This window comes from Puma concolor, chromosome A3, assembly GCF_028749965.1.
Source record: "Puma concolor isolate L17-30 chromosome A3, mPumCon1.1.hap2, whole genome shotgun sequence".
NCBI lineage: Eukaryota > Metazoa > Chordata > Mammalia > Carnivora > Felidae > Puma > Puma concolor.
The window spans coordinates 14844784-14869814 of NC_141669.1; the positions used below are offsets into that span (position 1 = coordinate 14844784).

General features: G+C 41.3%; 1 long non-coding RNA gene across 1 annotated transcript in view; it reads right to left on the minus strand.

Moving 5' to 3' along the window:
• Window positions 1–23146: 23146 nt before the first annotated feature.
• Window positions 23147–25031, minus strand: part of LOC147582267 (uncharacterized) — a 30754-nt gene continuing 28869 nt past the window's right edge. The window contains exon 2 of the long non-coding RNA XR_015248906.1: window positions 23147–23486. This is a non-coding gene — a long non-coding RNA (uncharacterized LOC147582267). The remainder of the gene's footprint in view (window positions 23487–25031) is intronic.

Here is a 25031-nt window from a genome sequence, read left to right on the forward strand (position 1 = left end):
CAGTTTGTGAGTTTGAGCCCCGCATTGGGCTGTCAGTGCAGAGCACAGTTCCGATCCTCTGTCGCCCTCTCTCTCCGCCCCTCCCCCACTCACTTGTGTGCTCTCTCTCTCTTTCTCTCTGTCCCTCAAAAATAAACAAATAAACTTGAAGAAGAAAAGAAACCTAATGTGAAGAAGGCAACCCCATAGCTTGCCCCATCTATTTTTCAGTGGGGGATAATGGTGAGTTAATGGCAAGTATCCCCTAACCCCCCTCCCCACTCCCTTCTCCTGCAATGTTTTTTAAACTGCAAGTTGAAAGACGGGGTTGGTGGTCTGTGAAATCAACTTACTGGGTCATGATCAGGACTGTTTAATGAAAGAATGGAATGGAGTAGAATAGGTTAGGAAAGAATCAGAGTACATCACAAATACTATATCATTTTCATGAGATGGGTTTCATATTTATGTGTGTGCCTAGGTTACAGAGTAAAATATATTTCTTAAAATGGATCTTGAATCTTGAAAAAAGGGGAATGAAGTGGAAGGGATCACTCTCCTTGACCTTAAAGCTTACTATAAAGATACAGTAATTAATACAACATGGTATTTGCAGAGATAGGCGCATAGATCAATGGAACAGAATGGAGCAGCCAGAAATACACTTCCATAAATATGCCCAACTGATTTTTGACAAAAGCGGGAAAGCAATTCAAATGGAGGAAAATTTAATTGACCTTTTCCATTTAAATGGCCCAAGTAAATCATCATCATCACATCTGTGTTTTAAGTAGCAGCAAGAAGACAAGAGAAGCAACTGTGTGCCAGCTGTCTAAAAAAAAAAAAAAATCTTGGAGCTGCCACCAGGCTTTAGCTGTGTCCCATTGGCTGGAGCTTAGTCACAAGACCACACCAACTGTCAAGAAGGCTGAAAAATGTCATCTTTATTCAGAGCAGTCACATAGCCAGTTAAATTTTCTAATTATTATATATCACTAGAGAAAAATAGACATGGGGGGACAATTTCCTGCCTGTCTGTGCTACACAGAGATGTGCAAGTAGAAAATTCTACCTCTCACGGACACCAAAGTGGTATTTCCACAGCACATACTTGACCCCTGATTAAAAAACTCAGATGTCTCTGTAACATACATGGGGTAAATTCCACACTCGTCTGGGAGGATATTTGGGTTTCTGAGCTCACATTGGCAGCCATCTGCTGCCCACTGCATTCTCTCCAATACTAAGACTCTCCCACCTTCGTGCTCCCGCCCGAGCTCTCCCTTCCCCTAAACGGCTCCCTCACATGCACCCTGCCCTGTACATCTGACAGATGTACAAGGATGAGTTCCTTGCAGGCTTAGAGAAATTGTCATTTTCTCTCTTTGATGGCCTTCCTGACCCCTCAAACCCAGAAGAAAATTCCCTTCCCTAGGCTTCCATTAATCCGTAGGTAAGTCAATTATTATGGCTCTTACCTCATGTCTTACAGGGACTTATTTATCTGTGTTGTTGTAGTTTTGTCTTGTTTTCTTTTGGCTGTGGACTCACTGCTGCTCCAATACAGGGCCTATCTTCCTGAATTCCATTTCTGCAGATCTTGGCTTCTCTCCATGCCTTTAAAATTAGTTGTTGAATTACTGAGAGGTTTCTCAGGGTCAAAAGTAGAAAGAGAGAAAGAAAAATGTATCCATTTACAACAGGTGTGTTTTGAATGGACAAAGTTGTTAACTCACAGGTTTTCGTTGTAAAGAAATAATCTGTGCTTAGAACTGATTTAAGAAGCTGAGGTGAAAAGGATGATTCTTTGATATCTTGAGGTTCCCATTTCATTGTCATGAGCAAGTCTCATTCAAACTAGATCATGGGCAAGTCCCCTCAGACTTCATGGCCCTTTAGTGAGAGCACCTGTCCTCTTTAGGGACAAGGATTTCTTCCGATGTCAGCACATAAAGACAGAGTAGCAAGGGCGACTTCAAAACTATCATGTCTCTTGTTATTTACCTGTAAGAAAATCCTTTTCTTTCTAAGGAAATACTTAAGTTTTATTCTTAAAAGCCATGGTTTTTGAACACAAAAAATACATTTTATTATTATTTATCAATTTTTGCTTGGCATCCTTTACCTCAGTAAAATTTATTTATTTATTTATTTTTTGGTGGTGTAGGGAAGTTCAGTGGAAAAACTTTATAGTGTCGAACAACAATTTCCAATTTCCCCCTCTCCCTAACTCCTGGAGATTTCCATCCTATGCTCTTCTTGACTCTTTTAGATGCCTCACGTAGATGGAGTCGTGCAGTATTTTTTGCCTTCTGTGACTGGCTTATTTCACTTAGCATAACGTCCTTCAGGCTCATCCAGGTAGTCACATTAGCAAGACTTCCTTCTGTCTTAAAGCTGGATAATATCCATTGCGTGAACTGCCACATTTTCTTTATCCGTTATCCACGGGATGGACACAGGTTGCTTCCACATCTTGGCCATTGTGAATAAGGCATGCCTCTTTTTGGAATGAAATACCAGGTAACATTCTCATCATTGGCATTCTTCAAGTGTAATGCTACTGTTAATTGGCTTTCCTGAGCCTCAGTTTCTTAAAGCTGTAAAATTTAGATCCCCTACTGTGTCAAAGACAGTTTGTTTATCAGATCTGCATGTGCTCCTTTGTATTTCCCAGCCTTCCCGTTGGATCAGGGCCAGGTGACTTACTTTAACCCACAGGCTGTGAACAGCAGTGTCTTGCATCAATTCCCACCATGATAGGTAAGAGCCAGTGTCTCCTATCTTTGTTTTCACATGAAGGACATGCATTCCAGATGGCATTTAGAAGATGGAGGAAGATATTACATGAGTAAAATAAAATGTCAGTGTGTTAAACCACTGAGATTGAGGAGTTTGTGGTAACAAGTAGGATTAATAACCATGACTAATAGGCTAACAGTGCAAGGTTCTTACAAGGATTAAACAGGTCATTTACATACCAGCCTGAGCGCGGTGTCTGAGAGAAATACACATCAGCCATATGGGTAAAGTAAGGAGGCCATTGCATAATAAAATGGTTGTATAAAGAAAAATGTCTAGACTACAGAGAAGCTTGGTTCTAGAGTTGTAGAACTTTAGACCTGGACCTTGAAGTCATTTGGTGTAGTGTTTTCCAAACTTGTCTGATTATAAACCTCCGGTTCTGAATAAAAAATACAGATTTCTAGGCCTTGCTGAAGTTACAATGAATCAGAATCACTAAGGGAGGTTTTGATCCCAATTGTTTTGTTTAGTTTTATAAGGAAGAAAAGTGAATCATAAGAGGTTAATGACTTTTCTAAGACCACAGAACTAATTATTCAGCATGCTGACACTAGAACCCAGCTTCTATGAAGTCTAATGCTTTGCTTCTGGGCTAACAAAATAATGTTCTAATAGAGTGAGGCCAAGACTGACCCTTTATCCCCCTTTCTCTGATAAATCATGTCAAGACCTGCAAATGATTTTACCCTTTAACAATGAAAAGAAGATGTAATTTTAAAATTACCTTGGATGTACAGTAAAAGCAGCATTCCCATAATCAATCATCCAAAATCATGGGGTTATTTGGAGCTATTTGAAGGAAAGTAAATTGAAAACATGTTGTTAAACAATGCACCAAAGAGTTATCAAATCATAAACATCTAGATTACTTTAACATGTTGATTATTTCACATTTAGGGTCTCCTTACAAAGTAACTCTGGCCATGAAGAGACCTGGAAAATTCAATGAATCCTTTCCTAAGTTGTTAACTGTATTAGGTTCAATCACTTTGCCATGTGGGAACATATGTTAAAGTTAATATATATGTGTGTGTGTGTATGTGTCTGTGTGTGTGTGTGTGTGTGTGTGTGTGTGTGTGTATATATATATATATATATAATCTTTTTGGAGCTATTATTCACACTTCTCACTAAGCAGAAGACACGGAGGCCTGTTATTAGGACATGTCTCTGAGGATACAGAAATAGCTTAGGGAGTGCAGTGGTATAACATTGAACACATTAAAACCTATACAGAGCTTTGGAAATCAAATATACAGACATTCCATAATGACCCTTGGGTTTTAGCATAATTCCTGAACCTGAAAATTCATAACTAAATAATGGCAGCACATTTATGACATAAAATGCCTTAAACCATTTGTTTATTATTATATGTGGATTTTAAGTTTTATGTTTAAGAAAATTGAAAGCCTACCCGTTTTTTCCCCCCTTGGAGAGGTGGTATACCAATTACCTTTGAGAGTCTTTGTTTTTCTCACTGGAAGAGAGTTAAACCAGGACTGAAATTTACGTCAAGGCATCTATTTGGTTATCAAATATATGATCATACACTCTTGTTAAACTAAACCAAATTAAATTAATCTTTGTTGAAAAATAAATGATGTAATTCCTGGAGGATCCTGTTTTACTCCCAGGATGGTGGCCTGGTTCTTCTAAGTAGCTTGGAAGAAAGGAAATTCTGAAAAAATTCTTAAAACTGAAAAGAGGAAATTGCTTTGAGTACAGCAGGTGACTAGAAGGAGCCACTACCCACAAATGATCTGTGATCTAAGGGGTCATCATTACGAGACTAAATTATATCTGGATTCTTCCTGAGACCAGATTCAAAGACTGAACTCAAAAACGAACCTAGATGTTGTTTCTTCTTTGAGTTCTAAACTGAGCCCAGGGAAGAGTGGAGCCATTCACCTGACTGGGAAAAATCCCAGTGCATCCTCTGACTTCTCTTGCAATGGATTCCTCATGTGGACACAATGTGAGTTAGATCACATCTGGTTATTGTTTTCAGAGAATTTTGCTGAAACACAAACTAAGCCTGTGTACCGTGGGCTGACTTATCAGTGCCTGTCCGTGTGAGAACCAGAATGGAACTGAGAGGTGTGACAATAGGAAGTTGCACTGCGGGCCTCTCTCTGTCCAGGCTCTCATGTCCTAGTGGCATGGCCCAAGGTCAGAGAGAGCAAACGCAGTGTATTCCCACACAGAGACACTTGCCTTCTCCTTGGGCTCTGATAACAGCCAAGAGGCAGAGAGAACAATAGCAGCGTGGTGGAAAGAAAATGGCACTTGAAATCAGACTCAGCTGTCTCACCCTGGCTCCACCATGTAGGAAATACCTAATTTTTTAAAACAATTTTTTGTTAATGCTTATTTGTTTTTGAGAGAGAGACAGAGCACAAGCGGGGGAGGGGCAGAGAGAGAGAGAGAAAGACAGAGACAGAGAATCCAAAGCAGGCTCCAGGCTCTGAGCTGTCAGCACAGAGCCCAATGTAGGGTTTGACCCAAGAACTGTGAGATCATGACCCAAGCCAAAGTCAGGTGAACTGAGCCACCTAGGTGCCCCTGAAATACCTAATTTTTGAGTGAGCTCTGTAATCTCTCTGAGCCTCAGGTTTCCTGTTAGTAAAATAGGAGTAACAGTGTCTGCCTCGTGGACTTGTAAGAATTGACCAGAAACTTTCTGCATAGTACCTGGCATCTGGTAGGTCACCAAAAAAAATTGGAAAAATGGTCAGTCTTCTATAATCCCTTCAACAACTAACATATGAACACTTATTTTGTGTCCAGGACTTTACTTCCTACTGATGCCTAGCACATGCCTGGCGTTAGTGGAAACTCAATAAACCAGTCATAAAATGACAAAACAAGACTGGATCTCTTCATGGTCACTGCCTTTGGCCACGGAAAGAGAGACAGGCAAGTCTAGAGAGGAAATGTACGTGTGCCAGTGCTGTGGAACCCTGGGTTTCTGGGGGGATGGCCCTCTCCTCACCTCAGTCCCCTACTCTTCCATGGATGGCTGTACCCCTAGAACCATTGAGTATTTTGTGGTCTTGCTTCTTCTGAGGCCAGAGGGTGAAAACTGAAACACAAACTAAAAATGTCAAGTTCTATTCTGCTCCAGAAGCTCCCAAGGGCCGGGCAGAGGTTTTGCAGTTTTACCACAAGCATTTACAAGGGCCGCACACTTTGCCAGGACCAAGTCTCCAGATAGCCTAACCTCTGCAGACCCAGAATGCAGCTGAATTTCAGAGGTCGTGAAAGGGGGAGGTTCTGGGGGGTCCTGGAAAAGACTAATTCAACCTTGGTTCATCATCATGCTATGCTCGAACCCCCGAACCCCCTGTGTAGCCAGGGCTTGCTTGGTGTCTGGTTTCAGAATGACATTTTCACACAGCCCCAATCCCAACCCACCCTAATTTAAAGAAACAGGCACTTGGCATACGATCCAGATAGATCAGCAGTTGCTCACATACAGCTGCGCACATCTGGCACACAGGTATGTGATTTTGCATGAAGATAAATTGTGTGGGGACCAAATGCACAGTTGTTAAACTAAAAATGAATCGCTTCTTGGAAGCAATCTTCCTGCACAGCAGGGCCTCTGGGTGAGCTTGATCCTTTTCATTAGGCTTTTCTCAGAACGCACAGCCTACTCCAGAAGGTCTGTGGGTGAAGGAAGGGGCATGCCCACACCTGCAGTTGGCTCTCTGCTGCTCCTTTCAAATCAGAACTTGGACACAATCTCTGATAGCCACAGTCAGACAGTCTTCTCAGAAGAGTTACTCAGGGTCTGGGATCAAAGAAGGGGCCAGGTCTTCCCCTGGTGCTGCTTCGCTGTCCAGAAATTATGTTTCATCCACAGCCTATTCCTCGGGGAGGGTCTTTTAGTGGACAGCTACTGAAGGATTAGGGCCCTTTACCAAACTTCATGGGCAAAGAAATCTACCTCCCTTGCAAGCTTCATGGAGTCAATAGCGTCCACCTAGTGGGGACAACTTTCCCAGGGTTCATGTGCTTATGGTAACTCATGGGACAATGTCATGGTCATATGCTCTTCAGATCACAGAGCTTCGCTGTGAGGTACCTCACTGGCATGGAGAAAACAGAAGGAACGAATCCTGAGCTAGGTAGTCTCTGGGATTCCATGAAGTGCTGTTCTGATCCAATGACTAAGGCTTTGACATAAAAAGTTCTATCCCAGGCCCAATTCCACAATTTCAGCAATAGGAAGTTACTGGGTGTTTGCACAAACGAATCAAAGGGTTTAAAGGAGATTCTCCCCATCTTTGTTCTGTGTGGTGGCAATACAAGCAAGGGTCCAGCAGATTATTCTTCCTCTCTTTCTCTGTCTCTCTCTCTCCCTCCCTCCATATCTGTTTGTCACTCATAGCAAACATCCAATAAGTGTAAAGGAAGTTGCAATGACTTTAGAGGGAAATACAATCGTCATATTATCCCACTGAGTACAGAAGTAGATTAGCCATGATATCCATTTCTGCAGTGTCATATATGCTGTGCTTTATGTCTGTAATTTTTTAAGCCCTTTCCTGGCTTGGTGAACCCTGGATCGTTCTTTACAGTTCAATGTAGGTCTCAACTGTTTTATTACTCCTTCTCATAAGAGGGATGACTTTATTCTGTACACTACCATTATTCTCCATGCATACCTGTCTATTAGCACCACAACAGTTTTATGATCATCTGTTTATATGTTTGTTCTCCTGCCACACTGCGGGTCTCTATAGCAGGGACTGTCTAGTTCTTTCTATTTCCAACACGTAGCCCTATTTAAATATACTAATATTTGGTAAATGCATACCAATGCTGTCTTTCCTTCCTTGACATGACTTTGTTAGGCATTCCCAATTTGTAAATTCCGTGATAGCCCAGTATGAGAATGGAAAGAATCCTCCAAAAACATTATCTGGACCTCACCCAGAAACCAAGCAGAAAACAGCCACATTCTGAGGTATCCTGCAGTTGCCACAATTATCTGGGGGTCTTGACAAGGGATAAAATAAGAAGGAACATGTGAGTGAAAGCAGGACAGCTTGTCTTTGTTCTTATAGAAGAGAGTCCTGGAAAATGCAAGTATTTTTAGGCTTCACTGCTAGAACCAAAATGAGCGTGAGTGCAGAAGTCAAGCCACTGTGGGTGTCACTAAGGGTATTCAAGACCAGCCACTGCAAGAGTTCCCTGAGGGACCCAAGAACCATCAACAGCAAAGCTTCCCAACAGATTGTCCCCATTAGCACTCCCCATGTTTCCCATTTGCCCAAACTTTGCCTTAGATTGGTAGTTTATAGCTCATAGAGAGCAAAAGCCTTGAGGAGTCTTGTGTAGAAAACAACATAAATTCGGCACTCATATGGGAACAGAAAATTGAGAACTGACAGCATATGTGTTTGCTGATAAAAAAAAAAAGCCCATTTACCAGCTGTTTTTCCATTCAGTTTTTAGGAATAAAACCTACAAGTGCTCAATAAATTAATGACTGATAAAATTGTCATCCCTCTCTTCCTGGTAGAAAAATTTTATCTCTGGGTCCAATGTGATAATAAAAATCTCATGATTTTGATAGGTCAGAAAAGAGGGCTTCTAAGAGGAGTTTCTTGTGACTTCTTACCCTGACACCTAAAACCCAGGCACTGCCCAAGTTTGCTCCTTTATCCCTGTCCTTTACCTTAGACTTCCTGTTCTCTCCTTTGAGCCTCTATCTCATGATTCCCTAAAGCACCATTGCCTGTCTCCCCTCAGGGTCTGCATGGGGGCCAGGTAGCAACACATCATAAGCACTGTCCTATTCTTTACAATGTGTGGGAAGAGACACAGCCACCTGGAGTGGGGGGGAGGAAAGGATCAAACCATAGCTCTATTACTGTTCCTATGGAAAAATACATGTTGAAAACATAACCCTCTGAGGAGGTGACCAGATATAACTAGAATGTTTTAGTCATCTAGAAACCTTCTCTACTTGCTGTCATGGTATGCCACCCAATCAAAAACAGCCCACACTCCCAATTGAGGATGTAAAAAGCCCAGATGCCCACATGCAGCCAAATGATGATTTCCTGTATATTTTATCCTGGCTGTTTCAGAGTTGCTGCACAATAAACTAAAAACTATTAAAGGAAGCTCAGAAAAGTAAGAATAAAGTGATGGTTAGGTGGGGAAGGAAAGCAACACTAACCTTGGAACTAAGAAGTTGGAGTCTCACCTAATTTTTCCTTTACCTTATCCCTAAGTTTCTTTCATTACAAAATGAGGAAACTCAGGCAAACAAATCCAGGGTTTTTTTTCACCTTTTCAGATCTTTATAAAAACTATTTCTTTACAGAACCTAAAATTTATGTTTCTACTGCTATTATTATAGCTTATTTCCTATTTCTTTTCAGGGATTTTGTTTGAAAGACACTTGTGCTGAATTCCCTTTCAATCCAGTTTGCTAGATTCTCTGGAAGCCATCTGAATCTGGGTGAGCCTAGCACTCAGAACCAAGTCTGTTTTCATGTTTGGGTTACTGACCCATTTAGGTGTTCAACAAATACTTGATAACTGAAATAATCACCCATCTTTTAAAACCAACATTGGGAAATGTTCTCTCTAAAAGTTCAGTCTATACTGAAAAATCCTCCCCATCCCATTGTTAAAAGCAACTGGTCCACTATGAACTATTTTCTGAATTAGTTCAAGGAAGACTTCCACTGTTGATAAGGAGATACCAGTTATCAGCCAGCTCTGCTGGGCTGAGAGATCTTTAGGGCATCTGTAAATGTCTCCTCTTCCAGATTTTCCTGGTATTTATGACATTCTTCCATCTTTTCATCCAAAGCACATCGTTCCAGACCTCCAAAACTAGTCTCTTTCTTAGGAAATTGGGTAAACTTTGTAAGCTTCTTGCCTCTCTTTCCAGGAGTATATCACAAACACGGTACAGCTGAAATCAAGGTATTATGAAAGCCTGCCTTAGATAGGAGTGGAGTCCGCAGTTGTCTGTTCCTAATGCCTAGCAGCTAAAGATAAATACACTTTAAAAGAAAATCCCACGATGTGAAGTGCTATTGATTTTTCACACTCACTTTCAATTCCAATCACATAGGGTCCTGGTACCTTCTCATGCCTAGAACTCAACTCCCAGCAAACAAGTAGGGACTCTTCCTTATGAATCCTAAAGTAGGCTGATAACATAGAGTGTTCATCTTTATTTCCCCTTATTTCTCTCACCCTGAAAGCATCATCTTTTATCTTCTCTCATCAGCAATCACAATACTCAAGATTATGCCCCACACATCACCGCCAAAATTGCTTTGGGTGGGGGAGAGGGGAGACTGTAAACCCATTTGTGATGAGAGATGGATGACTGAAGGAATCTTAACAGGAGATATGGAGGGAATGGCTTCATGGTAGAGAAAAAAATCCTTAAAGTAAAGGGATGGTGAAGTCACAGGAGGTGGCCATTGGCAGAGGGAAGGGCAGAGAGCTTTGGAGCCCTACATCAACTCTGGGAGGGGGTGAAACACTGTCAAGCTTGGCTGAGGAGAAGGTCTGGTGTATTTGAGCCACTCAGTTCTATTAATAAGCCCTCAGTAAGATCCCAATGTGTTTCTTCAGTAAGCCTACTTCCTTGTAACAGAGAGCAATCAGAAAGGTTCTCTGCTGTCCCCACAGTCACTGCTCGTGCTCACTTCCTTCAGGGGACATCCTTTTGGTGAGCAACACCACAGCCTTCATGGAGAGATGTGTCATATGTCTCATAGAGAAGGACCAGGGCCACTTGTCCATCTACTTCTGAGATACTCAGGCAGAAGGAGGCCCTCTGTGCTCTACTTTCTGAATGGGGTGCCTGTCTGTAGATGTCTAAACAAACAACGCTGAGTGGAAATGTCTTGGGCGGGGGTGAGGGGGATGGGGCAGGGAGCGTTCTTTAAGAATCTGGCTACCGTTAAGGCACAATCCATCATCTCCTCAAACACAGTTTAAAGTACAGTGTGTGGTCCTATTCCCTTGGGTCTTTCTTGGCCTAGAATTTAACTGAAGTCTTTAGGGGAAAAACTATGATGTGAAACAACTGGTCTGTCCCAAAGTGTACGTTTTAAATGTTTGTAACTGTACAACCAATAAGCTAATTTTTATTTATGAAAAGCCCCAGCGAGAATAAACAAAGCAGAGGGCATAATAAATGGCATCTTCGTTGTAAGTAAACCAGGCAGACTGTGCTGGCCATGTTTCCTTCTGGGACCTTGGATGAGACTGTATGTCTGCCACCCAATTGGCAGTATGTGATCCAGTCAAGCCTGGGCCACCTTCCCATCAGAGTCACAGTTGTACTAATCGTCCCCAATGTTGATGAAGATCAATTTTGACGAAGATACCCTAACCCTAAGCCATTTGCCCAATGATGAGGCCAACATCCCTGAGAATGATAGGACCCATAACACTACCATCCTAAAAATCATAAGTCCCAGTGCTTCTTCTAAGTGGCAGCAGCTTCAGTGACGAAGAAGACACCTGGCAGAATCAGGGACCCTTGCTGTAGGATGGGGTGCCTTCACACCTGAGAAATGCCAGAAGCTAACTTTGATTTGGGGACTAGAGAAAGCATTTGAAACAATAATTTTATTAAGAACATACTGATTTGAACTTACTTCATTCCTCAGGATTGCCAAACCAGGGAAACGCAGTAGACATCCTTCTACTTTTTGTGCATTTATTTATCCCAACAGTGTCTACATGCATTTTAAGGTTCTCATACATATATGGAAAGCATACAGGTTTTTTTTAGTTCATGGATAATATTGGTTTGTGCAAGTGTACACACAGATCATTTCTATTAATTCTACTGTTCTCAGTAGCCACTGGGAATCAGGAAGGCCTGACATTAGCTCCAGTATTCAACCAGGCATAACAAAGTTCCTCATGATATATTGTGAAGACTGAAAAAAATAAAGGTTGATGTCAACATAATAGGTAAATACGAGGTAGAATCTACTTCCATAGGTGCTGATAATAATCAGGCAAATGGGCTGGGGTCTCTAATGAGTAACTACAGCTGTATCCCTGGCTCCCTTCTCTCCCACCCTTGATCTCCCACTGACTCAGTGCATGATTTGAGAAATGTCATTTTGCTCTCTGGGCTTCAGGTTCTTCATATGGGACATGGTAGGAGGGATGTGAAATACCACAGCAGTTCCAAATCTTTTTGGATTTATAAACCTCATAGAGATTTTTGTGAATGATAAGAGCCATCTTTCTGGAAAATACAGGCACAGTGTTTACATGTAATTCAGGGAACTCATGGGTTTTCTGAAGCCGTAAGGTGAACCCCCGTGGGTGATCACTACTGAGGTACCCACCCAGCACGACACTATGGTTCTAGAGAATCATACTTCTATGACCATCGAACTGTGGTGATTTCAGTTTTATTTCAAGCACCTCCTTTGCAGAGATATAATAGGAGCCGGTTCCAAGGAGGCATCTGGAAAGCATGTAGCATGACCTCCAGCTGTGTTCAGTTTCAGTTTGTTCCAGCTGGTGACCCTGCAGTGCTCTTTTTCTTCCCCGACCCAGACATGCTCTGTCTCTCTGGCTGCCCTGTACCTTCCCTGGCCTTGTAGAAATGATTGTGCCAAAGGCATGATGACTCCACCCAGAAAAGGGGCCTTGGAGCATCGTCTCATATTCGGACGGCTTCTGCAGCTGAGTCAAAGAAGTTCACCCCCTCTTCCTTGATTTGATTCCCCTGGCTTGTGGCTATTGGATTGGACAACACAGATATAGAACATGCCCATCACCGCTGAACGCTCTATCGGACACCAGTATTCTACACATGTATCCAGTCAATGCACACTCTGTGCCAGCACCTGAGTTTTGAAAATATAGAGACAAAGAAGACAGGCTCCAGCTCTCAAGGGGCTTGCGTGGAAGAGGCAGACCTGCAATTATACCACCACCCCTGAGGTGGAGCCGGGAGAGCGATAGTCCAAGCATAGGCAACAGCATGTAAAAAGGTACAAAGGCCTAAAAACACTGCATGTTCAGAGCATGGAAAATTCCAGATGATTTGCATGCAGAATAAATGAATCTAGTGAGTAAAGTGCTGAGAGGGGCCGATAAACCAAGGTGGGAAGATAGACAAAGGCCACATCTGGATACATAGACAAAGACCAGATCTGTATTCCATGCTTATTTGGTAGTTGCTTTATAAATGGTAATTCTTCAACCACTTGATCTTCAACTAGTTTTGATTTCTTCAAGTGTGTTTTCCTGGAATCACATGGCATTTCCCCCTTCTCTGTCAGAATCTTATTATAGAGGATTATTTCAGAGTCTGGAATTCTGACCTCTGTCCTCTCCGAGGCTTAGCTTGTCCTTCTTCTAGGCACTTCCCCTTGGGTTAACATCTCCCATTATCATATTGTATGGTTGTTGGAACATACAATGTATGGGGTATGTTTGGATTTAACTAAGAATCCAGAAGCCCAGACGTATACCTTAAATTGACAACAAGGGATGATGCTCACAAAAAATTTGAAACAGTGATGCCCAGAAAAAAACCCTTAGCTGGTCACAGAAGGAGGATCAAGGAAAGCCAATGGAAGAGCAAGTGAAAAAAAAAAAAACCAACAATAACAAACAAACAAAAGACACTCGAAGAGTACATTCTCCAGGAGGTACTCCAACCACTCATCATCTCAAAGACTGGGAACTTTCCTTCAAACTATATAAATCCCCCCCACCACCTGTGGTTGAAATTCATTTCTGTATGCCTGCCCTACATGCATCATGATGACCACTGGCCATCACAGGACACCATGAAACCATGGCTGCATTCTAGAAAACATTTATTGAACATCTAATAAGTGTGGAGACTTTGTTGCATTCAGTGGAGACCAACCTCATGGGCCTATAGAAGGAAGAAAACTCTCATCTCATCCTTATGATCCTGACCTCTGGAATATTCATTACAGACTTAAACCCTTCCACTGCTGTCATCTTCTGTGGTCTCAAAATATCCCTGCTAGGTAGATAAGATCAGGTTTGTTATACTAGTTTTACAGGAGGGCAAAACTGAAGTCCAGAGGTATGAAGTCACTTCCTGATACCACAGCAAACTAGGGAGCGAGAGCCAGGTCTCTTATTTTCAAATCTAGGCCTTGAAAAGCATTCTCAGAAGGCAAGTTATGTAATTAGATCAAATTCTCCTAAAATCAAATTTCCTAGCACATTGAGATGAAACGTCCAGTCTGAGGCAAAAGAAAAAAAAATACTATGAGGTCCTTGAGGATTGCATGTGGTTAAAAACAGACACAATATTCAAAGAAGCTCAAAGCCCTAGATACTCCTCTTAATGATCAAAAGAAGCTAGAAACTGATTTCTTCTGAAAGTCATCAAGATTAAACTGTTCAGGTGGCCATAGCTATCAATGGCCTTCCTGTTACGTAAGAGTAACAAGAGTTTTGCTGAGTTTTAAATGTTCCTTAAAAATAACAGAAACAAAAGTGCACCTGTATCGCTTCTCTCATCACGTCAATGGATCTTAAAAGTTTGTGGCAAAAATCACAGTGGCTCATGTTGAGCTGGTTGCTGCAAAGCAAACAATAAACAGAGACGTCTGTTTTGAGCCTTCATCAAATTGCAACTGCATAATTGCAAATAAATCCCAGCACATGCTGTTTTAATTAATGGCAAATAATAAGATAACAGTCACAATCATGAGGCTTAACCAACCATACAGTTAAGCATACATTTGTTTTCAATTAGAGTTAAAACGTATTCAGCTGAATACAGCTTAAGTGGTAATTGCATTCTTTACAAGTTGCTAATAATCCCTGGAATGGCCACTCTAATAAAAATTTGCCTCTAATGGGTACATGTCCTGCTTCCTCACATGTCAAGGCCAGTGAAGTCATTAGGGGCACCGACAACACAGTCATCTTTCTGGAGAGTTAGACTTCTGTCCAAAGCCCACACGTGAACCATTTGCTGTGTACTTAACATGGGAAGCAGCATGGTCATTTGATTGTGGTTTTATGCTCTTTCCCAGGAATGTCTCCCAGGGGCAATTCTGCTATTAGAGAGTGTGGCTATTTGTCATTTCCTATAAGGTGAGGCCTTCAACAGTCTCTACAGAAGAACGCAAAGGGCTGTCTCTACTCAGTTATCCTAGCTACAGGGACTTCACTTCATTTTGAGATAGTCACTGACCTCCTTCCAGGACATCAGTTTGTGTTTAACGGGTGGGTGGTTGTAGGACTGGACTGGCCACAGCATTCCAATCCAGGAAAATATGTCTGGGTGCACACACAGTTTGATAAACTGCTTTTAATGTTAATGAGTCAGGAAAAAAATCTTAGGCTTAACATTATATGCTCCCTTTCTTTTCTCCCAATATTTATTTACTGTGTCTTTCTTCCTTTTCTGCCATGCTCCTCTTTCTTCTCTCCTTCTCCCTTTGTGTCTGTCCTCCCTAGGGAAGAATTTCAGGGAAAATAACAGACTTTGTCTTAGAGTGCCTATGCGGGTTGGCTCTGAGCTGTATCATGTCCTCAACTGCCATCTCAACTATTTGTCCAGTGATACAGACCTGGACCTCTGGGTCTGGAGAGCCATTAAAATTTAAGTATTTAGAAGATTATTATTTCTAACATCCACTTGAAATTGAGAGGAAGACCATGAGAGTCATCTGTGCCCCTGGAGAAGAGAGTAGACTTGAAAGAGAAGGAGGGATGGCATTTCCCAATTTTAAGAGTTTAAAATAGGAACTTGAGCCTGCTATTAGCTGTGCTTTTCTAAAGGCAAAGGTACAACGCTATGCAATAAACTATTAAACAAATAAATGGGAGTGGAAGCAGTCAAGAAGGACAGCTGTCAGAGAGGTGACTGTGCTCATAACAGATGTGATGCTCTAGTAGCCGTGGCGGTGTTTGGGCAACTGTTAGATTTGCATATAAATTCAGAAGGCAAAGTTGGCCCCTTTTAATTCCTAATAGCTGACATCTTTAAACGAATCCTTCCTCCTTCATTTGTGCATCCCATACCTGAGTGTCTGGTGGTAGAAGGGGTGCAGATTGCATCTGGCCTATCATTGAATGACTCTGGGAGATAGGACAATTACTGTCTCCTCTTTGGGTCTCAATTCTTCATCTTTTAATGATTGTGAAAGTACTTCTCATCTCTGACAGTTGTGATTCCATAAAATTACAGCTCAGATTAAGAAAGTCTTCTCATGATTGCTGAGGTTTAACAATCCACTCTTTCCATAGTATTGATCGATTTGTTAGTGGAGTTACTAACCCTACTCATTATATAAGTAGATAAGGAGAGATGTATTTAAGGCTTCTACTCATCTCCTACTTCTAGAATTCCATGGCAGTTCTGTTTAAATTCACTCCTGCTTTGTGCCTTCTTGTTTTGCTTGTTTTTTTGTTTTTGCTTATTTTTGAGAGAGAGAGACAGAGTGTGGGGGGTGGGGAGGAGGTGCAGAGAGAGAGGGAGACATAGAATCCCAGCATCCAAAGCAGACTCCAGGCTCTGAGCTGTCAAAACAGCCCGATGCAGGGCTTGAACTCATGAACTGGGAGATCTTGACCCGAGCTGAAGTCTGATGCTTAACCTACTAGGCCATCCAGGTGCCCCTGCCTTGTGCCTTCTAATTGCATGTGCTCAGGCCTTTTTTTTTAATTGATATATAATTAACATACTGTTATATTATTTTTGTGTGTACAACATAGTGATTTTACACATACATTGCAAAGAGAATGGTATAGCCGCAGAATAAGTAATCACAATGGCTGCAAATTGGCAGCCACATTCCAGACAAATGCTGGAAAGATAGTATGGGCTGATTGCTATCTGCTTCTCTAGCTTATCCTTCCACTTATTCCCCAGACCATGCCACTGTCATTACCACAGAACATGGTGGCTCACACAGCATCCCTCAACATTGTCCCACCTACTGGAATTTAATTTAGTTCTCATTTGAACCAGATTCCGTTCATTGCCTAAATTCTAATTTGGACCAGGCTAAATTATCTCATCCCAAACAATCTTTTGAGCCTTTTTCCCACTGACTCCCAACATGTCCTCAGAGCTTCAGCCACACATGATAGCTTGGACTATTAGTTTTTTTACTGCTGTGTAACAAATTATCACAAACTTAGTGATTTAGAGAACATTCCTTTATTATCTCATCATTTCTGTTGGTCTGGAATCCAGACATGCCTTAGCTGGATCCTCTGCTCAGGGTCTCATAAGACTACAATCTGGTGTCCTCCATGCTGCTTTCCTTTCTCAAGTTCAGGGTCCTTTTCCAAGCTCTGCTATTTGTTGGCAGACTAACGTCCCTTACAGTTGTAGGACTGAGGTCCTGCTTTCTTGTTGACTGCCGGCTGGAAAATGCTCTCAGCTCCTTGAGACCCCATAGTTCCTTGCCAAGCAGAAATCTCACAAATGGCAACTCACTTCGTCAAATGCATGATAATTACTTTATTTACTATATAACATAATCTAATCAGGGAGTGGTATTAACCACCCCTGACATAGTCTATTGGCTAGAAGCACATCACAGGTCCCAGCTGTATTCAGGGACAGGGAGTTATACAAGAGTGAGTTTCACAGGGGATCATCTTAAAATTCTGCCTCCAAAATTATCATTCCCAGAGCATTTTTCTTACCCCTTTTAGACAAATTTTACTGCTGCTTAGTAAGTGGCTTCACCTTTCTCTGCCAGTCCCTAAATCGGTCACATGCATAGATGATGAAGTTTGTCCACCTTCTCCTCTTGGCTTCCATTGCATGTATAATCTTCTGAGCTCATTTACTCATTCTGGAGTGCATTATAGTTTACAAGACCTTCTCCCCAGGATGCACACATCTTCAGATGAGGGAAATTAAATGATTGCCTTCAACCCCATCCTCCACCACCACACTCTGCGTAGTGTTTTCTACATAGGCGGTAGCTGGCAAATAACTGTGAGTGGAATTCAATAAATTGAACCAAAGCGTAGAATTACAGTCTCTGCAAGGCTGGAACAGAGCTTCGAGGTCAGCTAGACCAAACTCTTTCCCTTATTGCCCTTGGCTGGAGGTATTGGCATTTCTTCGGGTTTCTATGTCCCATCTGCTATCAAACATTTTTATGACATTTATTTCCTCATTATAGACCTTATTGTGTTTTTTAAAAATGTATCTGTGAGGCACATGAGAGTTGGAAATTCTCCCTCCCCTTGCAATTCTTCCTTCCCCGAAGTCCCAGCCTCCCTATGCCTGTGGCAGGCCTCCCAAGCTCCCGATGCAGCATCACTCCCTGCTTTCCTGTATGTCTCTTCTGTCTCCTCCACACCTCCATCATCAATTTCAAACTTCCTGTCCTGACATTCAAGGCCTCCTTACACTTTGAGGCTGTCTTTATCGCCTCCCTTATTTTCCCTGTGTCTCCCTCCCTAGCTCCCACTCCAAATTCTGGGCATTCCTCCAAGTTTCTCCATATTCCTGGAACCATCACCCCCACGCTCCCCCTTCCCTATTTCCCCCATCATCTGTCAAGATATCTCTCATTTCTCTTATCTTCCCCCTAAAATTTTTTTGTAGAAACTCTCCTTTGACACAATAAGCAGATGTATATTTAATGTTCTATTAGCAAATGTTCACCCATGGCTGTTAGACCACTGAAATATACACAGCACAGATGACATAGTACTTTGATGCTTGTCACAGCGAATCACAGGCAGCTTCCAATGTTGGACACGGTGATGTAGGACAGAAACCCACAGTGGAACAGATTTAAGTTGCCTTGGTTTGTCCATGCGGCTGACTAACTCAGGAAGATGAGAATTATTTGGGGCTTGCTCTATCATTCAGATAGGTCTTTCATCATTTCAGCCAAGGGGCAGGCTAGGCAATGGAGGTATTTTTAAAGTTAGCTCTCATAGTTACCAGCGGGGGTGAGTTTGGATAAATTATGTAAATCCTGATGTTCATTTCTTTACTTCCAAATGGAGATGACCTTAATGAGAATACCTAAGGATGTCAGTTAAGTAACTTAACATGTAAAAAAATGCAGATATTGTAAAACATACGTACATGGCACACATGTCTGCCTGCAGCTGGTGTCAGGTGGTCAGTTGTGATTAACTATGGGAGAGCCACTTAGTTCCCTTGGGACCTTGATTTCTTCATCTTTAAAACCAGGATAATAAATTCCTGCCTTCTAAATCTCAACAAGCTGTTTTGAAAATACCATAAGAGAAGAGACACAGACATTTTACTTAGGAAATGTGGGAAAATAAAGGTATCGTCTTCATCATAGTTGGAAACATCACTGTCCCCTGAAAAAGTAGCATGAGCTGCCTACATTTCCTCTCTGTTTTCTCTACCTGGAATGCTCTCCTCCTCCCCACTTCCCCACCTCACCTGACTCACTAGTAGTCAGATTTCAGGTTCCAGTGGCCCTCTCATCCCCTCCCTTAGCCCCCAGCCCAAGTCAGCAATCTCCGGAGCTCTCATTCATTGTACACCCCAAAGAATTGATGTGGAACCACCACGGTTCCCACCTGGGGACACCCACCCAGAGATTTATTTTGAGAAGCCATCACAACTTGACTTTGCCAGAAAGCAGGGAAATGTCTGAACACAATCCTTAATTTCTGTAATAGTCTGAAGTTTTCAAGGCCCTGATTTCATAAATAGCTTCTACTATTCTTTGTACTTGCTAGGCCCAGGCCACGAATGTTGCTACACCAACACATTATTATATTCTATAAAAAGAAGTTTGCTTACATAATGACAATTTTTGATACACAAATGATATGCCATTCTGAGACAGATCTATAGAAATGAAAACAGTTAAAAATCACCAAATTGATAAATTTAAGACTTGATTCTTTGACATCTCTAGATCTTTTTCACTGTAGCTGCTTTCCAAATTGAATACTTCCAACTTTATTCATAAACAACGCATTTGAACCTATATTTTATTGACTTTTTTAGGTAAAATCCTTTTGAGAATTTCAAAAAGCTTCAGAGCAATCTGATGTGGTGGTCTCTTACAGCTAACTTTCTTTTATCTTTAATCTTATTCTTCTTTTAACATGTGTTTGATATTCACAGATGCAAATATCAGAGTAAAAATACAACTTATCTACAGTTTCCTAGTTTATCCCTCACTTTGTATGGAGGCAGAAAGGAAAAACATAACATAGAATATTGCCTGGAGATTGTCTAAATACATAATTTTTTTTCCCTCTCCAACCTAATTCCCTTTACCTCTAAAGGCAGTGGCTATTTTATAAGTAGTTTGAATCAAATTCTCAGAATTTATCCATCAACTTGTCTTCAATATTTCTGATTCTGCTCTAGTCTAGCCTCCTTTTACTTTTGCAAATTGTCATTACTCATTTTTATTTACTTTTAAAATTGCATTAGGAGATTCACTTTTGGGGACACCTGGGTGGCTCAGTTAATCATCTGACCCTTGATTTCCACTCCGATCATGATCTCAGGGTTCATGGGATCCAGCCCCTTGTTGGGCTTCTGGCTGACAGTATAGAGCCTGCTTGGGATTCTCTCTCTTCTCTACTCTTTCTCAAAATAAATAAATAGACTTTAAAGAGAGAGAGAGAGAGAGAGAGACAAGAGACTCACTTTTCACATGATTGTGTCAATGTTATTCACATCCACTTTCCACACTCCTCCTTCTCACACTGTATCGTTAAGTGAGTTTAGGCATAATTTGCTAATGTGGAGATTTCAGTTACTGGTAACTGAGTAACGGAAACTCTGTGCCAAGTTGTTTCCAGTTCTCTTTGAATAAGGCAATATTGCAATTCTAAATTCGTTATTTATTTTTGGTCTGCAATTCTTAAATTCGTTATTTATTTCAGTATGGTTGACACACAACGTTACATTAGTTTCAAGAGTAAAACATAGTGATCCAACTTCTTTGCACCTGTGTTATGTTCACCATAAGTGTAACTACCATCTGTCATCATCCAACACTCTTACAATACTATTGACTGTACTTCCTATGCTATGCCTTTTATTCCTGTGATCTATTCCTTCCGTAACTGGAAACCTATATCCCATAAATTAACAGTATCTAAAACATTAATTAGAAGCTTCCCCTAACCTTGGTATTCAGGAAATATTATGGTTTGTACAGACTTAACTCAATGAACCCAAAGGTTCCGTGTCTGTAGGTACTAGATCCAGAAACAGGAGGAGAGAAGCACCACACAGCACAACAGCTGGGAATATTACTTTTCTCTTGTTGTGTAACAAATTACCACAAATTTTCCAGCTTCAAGCAACACTCATTTATTATGTCACAGTTTCAGTAGGTCAGAGTTCTGAGCACAGTGTAACTGGGCTCTCTGCTCGGGGTAGGTAGGTAGGGCCAAGTGGGGGGCTCTCATCTGCAGGCTCTGAGGAAGACTGGGCTTCAAAACTCATTCAGGTTGTTGGCCAAATTTAGTTCCTTGTGGTTCTTGGTTGGTGGACAAAGGTCTCCATCTCCTGTTGGCTTGTCTGGCCGCCCGCATTCCTCCTCCTGTCCCTTCATCTCCATAGCGGCAGCTGTCGCACTCCAAATCTCTCTGAGCACCCCCTGCCTCTACTTTGAGGGACTTACGTGATTATATCAAGCCCACCTGGATAACCTCATTTTAAGGGCGACTGTGCCATATAGCGTACACAAAATCACAAACATTATCCGTCATCATATTCGCAGGTTTGGAAAATTAGGCCAGGACATCTTTGGCAGGAGGAGGCCATTTCAGAAATTTTGCCCCACACCAGAGCATGTTTTGTTCTGGTATGAGGAAGCTTCAGAAACCGAGAGATATCACATGGAAAATGACACCTCCTTGAACAAGAAGAAGAAGAAGACCTTGAACAAGAAGTAAGTTTCCAGTAATCCAATGGGAAAATTTTAAACTGCGTTGGTAAATTTTCTGCATTTGTTGCTGAAATCAAACTATAGGAAAAGGCACAGATGATCAAACAAGGAGAGAAAGAAGAAAGGAAAAAGTAAACAAAGTTTTGTTAGAAAGATTCCAGAAATACCAGGCCTGATTTTAAGTATACTGACATGAACATCATGAAACACATGAAAAAAATGAGCCATGAAGGGAAACCGTGCAAGTGAATAATCAGTGAGGGGCCTGGGAGCAGAGAGAGCAGGGAGCCAGTGAATATAGAACAGACAGTCCTGGATGAGAATTCTCAGAAGAAGGAAAACACCAAGTAAACACATACCCAGCTCAGAGCCAACAAGCTGCTTCAAGGCTGAGAAGTCCTAAGATTCAGAAAATAAGGGTGGTGATGGTCAGAGGAACCAGGACATTTCACTGTAGGTCCATGTAGTCAACTGTAAGGAGAGACTCATATACTAGCTATGAGTAGTACAGCAAAATGATCCCACTAAAAGGAGATATGGGCAACAAGTCTGAAAATGAGATATCCTAAGCTAGGTATATTTTACTCTTCAGAGACTCCTATTCTGTTACTGCAGTTATATGTCTTTACTTTGTACCTAATTCTAGGAAAATGAATTATAAAAATATTAAAGATGATGAGAAGCTTTAGGGGTCATCTAGTTTAACCTATTTCACAACTTGGTAAGTCAAGGACCAAAGAAGGGAATAAACGTGTCTGGACCAAACTGTGAACCTCAATAGCCAGTTCTAAGGATCTCAGCCCTCTGCTTTTGCCCAAGGTTGAGTATTTTTTAAGAAATCACTGTGGGTCTTCTTTTAGTAATTTGTATAAGCTTTTACTTCTATGTGCCATGCTATCACTACTCCTCCATAAGAATGATATTTATTTTTTCATGCAAGGAATTTTGGAATGAATTTTTTATTTTAGTTCAACTATCAATGGCTTTTAAAGAATGAGGATGTGTTGGTCAAGGTAGGTCTTAAATTTCATCAAAAAAATCTTTAAATAACTTTATATGTTCAAAAAATGTTGACCCCCCCCCCATCAAGTGCTATTAGCATGAAATGGGGATTATGGTGAGATTTGGGGTCTATACATGAACTCACACATCCACTCAACAAATAGCTGGTTGTATGAAAATACATAAGAGCTTCCATTGTTGCCATTGTTGGGCCTCAGTTCTTCATCTGTGAGAGGTGAAAGTAGGAGTAGACTCTCTATACTCTCCCCTTTAGTGCTAATAAACAACGAGTCTAAGAATATACATACCACAGGACGGCTATTGAGCTGTATACTCAAAACACCAAGGGAGTGCCATTCTCACTGCAGTGTGTGTGAATGGACCCCTCTGGAGTATGGGATATGAAAACTGCAATGTTACGTATGTTGTTATATGGGAAAAATCCATCTCAAAAGAAAACATCACGAAAAATTGGAGATCGTATTAGACCATCCAGCCCAATAAAGAATCGTCTCATATCAGCCACACTTCTCCAGAATCTCCCGTGTTGGCTGAGAAGAATAGAAGATACTCCTTTCATTCTGGCTGAGAAGGGCCCTGTTGCCCTTGAGATACCATCTTAATGTAGTGAGAATCCTGCCGGATAGCTGTCCAGCTTGGAGGCCGGGGCATGGGAAAGAGCCCAATAATAGTTGGAGAAAGAGGAGTGTGGTGATGAGCTCAGATGTCTAAACATAGAAGAAAAGCCAAGAACTGAGTAGTAGATTAGCCATGGAGCAGTCCAGTGAGGCGCTATATATCCTGTAGGCATGGTGACAAAAAACAAGAATTAAAAATGCTCAAAATTCATCCAGCCAATTTTATTAAGAATAACATTTTCTAACTAAAAAGAACTTGAGTTAAAGGCATTTCCATATGCACGTCCTTTGATATTGAGTCTTAGCATGACTAACACTGATTTGAGTTATAATCTATGGAAAGGTTCTTTTCAGATTTTGAATTTACCTTGGGCAATCAAAGTGCTAGTGGCAGATACTTGAGGTCTCCATTCTAGGACAGGCAGGGACACTAACAGAGTTATAGGTTGAGGGAGCGGGGGGCAGGGAGGAAGAGAAAGAAGGATCCAGGAAAAAACCCTTCAAGGATTTTTTTCAAATTTAATTTTATTTTGATATTCTCTAATTTTAGAATAAACAATCAAATAGTAAAGTCCAATGATCTTAAAGTTAAGAAATCAGCATCAGCTTGGCTCACACCCCAATATAATCCATACACTTCACTCAGCCTCAATAGCTCCAGAAATGTCAAATACCTTCCTAGTCAAGGTCTAGACTGGGCCACTGGGGAGCAGGTGTCATGTCCTACTATGAAGCTACTGATCACAGCAACAAGAATAACAACCCTCCTTTTTGCACTTTGGCACCTGAGACTAAAGGAGCAACACAGAGAGGCAGCCATATAGAAGAAGGAGGTCTTGCTTTGGTTTTGGGAAAGCATCCTCTCTACAGCTCTTTGAAACTATAGAATGATTATTAGAAATGAAGCTGAATTTACACATTTTTCTTTTATGTTTCTCAGAATCAAGCTATTGGGAGACTGAGCAATCTATCATTGATGTATTCATTCAAAAACACATAATAGGAATGCACATATTATGAGCAAGGTTCTAGGAATGAACACAGCATTAGAAATGGAACCACTCTGCTTATAGAATTATTGAAACAAAGGATGAAATTTAATAATTTTTCAGGAAACTTAATAAATGAAAAATAATACCATATTGTTGATGCTGGGGTGCCTCGATGGCTCACTCAGTTAAGCATAGGACTCTTGATTTGGGCTCAGGTCATGATCTTCCAGTCGTGAGACTGAGCCACGCATTGGCCTCTGTGCTGGGTGTGGAATCTACTTGGGATTCAGTCTCTCCCTCTCCATCTGCCCCTCCCCTGCTCGCTCTCTCTCTCTCTCAAAACAAAAAAAAATTTTTTGATGACATGAATCCCTGCCTATTGCAGTGGGAGTGATTTTTTTAATGTTTTTTCCCATAGCTGACATGTAGCCACATGGGGATTAAATGAAACGAGATAAGAACTGCAAGGTGCAGAGCATGGTCGTTTCCATTATCCAATGGATGTGACTTAGCCCTCCATAACGTTAGTGTGTTAATTCACGGACTCACATAGTTTCAACTGCCCAATTACTTTTATTGGCATTAAGTTCCACTTTCTTACCTGAATCATATATGTTCCTGAAGATGCTTAACGATGAATCTGGGTACATCTATGAAACCTCCTGAAATAGATCAAATTTCAGTGAGGCTACCCATTCCCTGCTTCCACCACCAAG